This window comes from Simochromis diagramma, unplaced genomic scaffold, assembly GCF_900408965.1.
Source record: "Simochromis diagramma unplaced genomic scaffold, fSimDia1.1 OVJJ01000715.1, whole genome shotgun sequence".
Taxonomy (NCBI): domain Eukaryota; kingdom Metazoa; phylum Chordata; class Actinopteri; order Cichliformes; family Cichlidae; genus Simochromis; species Simochromis diagramma.
Genome location: NW_024387128.1, coordinates 1,137,115 through 1,139,016, shown reverse-complemented (window position 1 = coordinate 1,139,016; position 1,902 = coordinate 1,137,115). Strand labels below are relative to the sequence as shown.

General features: G+C 46.5%; 1 long non-coding RNA gene across 2 annotated transcripts; it reads left to right on the top strand.

Annotated features, from left to right (window-relative positions):
* Positions 1 to 218: 218 nt before the first annotated feature.
* Positions 219 to 1,070, top strand: LOC120743439. Of its 2 annotated transcripts, none has more exons than XR_005698191.1 (2): positions 219 to 609; positions 699 to 1,070. It is a non-coding gene; the product is annotated as an uncharacterized LOC120743439 (long non-coding RNA). The 2 variants fall into 2 exon arrangements; XR_005698190.1 differs by having other exon boundaries at positions 219 to 664.
* The last annotated feature ends 832 nt before the right edge of the window (positions 1,071 to 1,902 follow it).

Sequence of the window (1,902 nt, the reverse complement as noted above, 5' to 3'; positions counted from 1 at the left end):
GCACCAGCTTTGGGGAAGTCTTCACAGGGTCACATCTTGACCTCACACATACACACACACACACACACACATACACACACATACACACACACACAGTATTCTTTGTTCACATGTATACCTATGTAAGATGTTATATGTTAATGACCCTATGCATATTCATGTAACCACAATAAAAGGAGTGCTATGGGGGACCTGGCTGAGAGTCTGACGGAGGTCAAGTGGTGGAACGACACTTGGCTCCAGGCAGGTCTCCCTCATGCATGAGTAACATGAAGAATTTTGCCTACTTCGGGTCTTGCTTGCTGTGTAATTATATTGTCCTCAACGTTCCAGCGAATAGGTTCAAGCTACGAACCTATCATTAATTGGTCCTTCGAGAGCCGGAGCCCTGGAATCGGCATTCACCCAGGGGAGGAGGGACACGCTGAAAGACTGACGTCAGCCAGGAAGTTCCTGTGGATTAACTGTCTGTCTTTTCTCCTCGATGAATGACAATCGGCGGGATCCGAGGCTGATATTACACGCTAAGCAACACCAAGTAAGTTTGAAGAGCCCGACTCTATAACCGTGTGGTTGTGCAGTCTCCGCCACTGTGTGAGGCGTTGAGAAGTTCGCTACTTTGTGGAGCGATAAGTGAGTTCCTCGCTACTTTGTGGAGCGAGAGGTGAGTTCTCCGCCACTTTGGGGGGCGTTGAGAGGTTCCTCGCTACTTTGTGGAGCGAGAGGTGAGTTCTCCGCCACTGTGTGGGGCGTTGAGAGGTTCCTCGCTACTTTGTGGAGCGAGAGGTTCCTCGCTACTTTGTGCAGCGAGAGGTGAGTTCTCCGCCACTTTGGGGGGCGTTGAGAAGTTCCGCGGGGTCCAGACTGTGCTGGACAATAGGCCTATTTTGTGTTGTTGTCGTTGTTGTCGTCGTCGTTGTTGTTGTTGTTGTGTGAGTGGGTGAGGAGCAGAACACGTGGTCTGTGACACCAGCTGTTGTTGTTATCATGGGTTCCTAAGCAACCAAGAGTGCGTCAGAGGGTGACAGACGTTTATGCTGGACTTTGCTCCTGGCAGCACAAAGTATTTAAATAAAAAAAAAAAGAGAGAGCGACGGCTCCTTAACTGCGCGCGTTCACGCGAGCACGGTCGCGTGGGTTTCACGCGGACCTGAGCCGTGCGGTTAATCGCAGGCTTATAAATGGAAGAGATTCAAATGTTAGAAGTTTTCAGAAAACACACCAGCCTTGAAGAGCGTGTGGAGAAGGCCAGTCCACAGCACTTAAGATATGCTCTGGTGAATGGCTTTCCCCCACCCCTTGCTGACATAAAAATTTTATTCTTTAACTTGCCCTGATCGACAACAGCCTGTGGGCCAGACCATAAATTTAATTGAGGTGGATAATTGTTAAAAGTTGCTCAAATTTAGTACAATGACATATGAGGTGAAGTGATATAGATAAATATTTAAACTAATGAAGTGCATAGAGGCACTTGATCTGTGTGAAAGACTGTTGTCTTATTATGGGCCATTGTTGGCAAGAAGAGACAGTGGAACACAGGACAAAGCTGAAGGAGAACTGCTGGCTGTTGGACTGTTGAAGTGGGAGAGGACAACAGAGTGAGAGGACAACAGACAACAGAGAGGAGTGGTGAGAACACATAGGAATTTTGTTAAATGTGGGGAAATCAAAATTTGGGTTAGCAAACCTGGGGAAAAACAAAACTGACTGCTTAAGTTGGAAAATTGTGAAGGAGTCTGAAACACTGCAAAAAAGAAACATATACAGAATCACAACACACAAGCAGAACATGCATTAACCATACTAACACAAATACAAGAGAGCTTATGAAGATTAGACAACATCTTAAGCATGTGAGTCTGTTTATCATCTTGTCCAAGTCACTTAGTGTGATGCCAA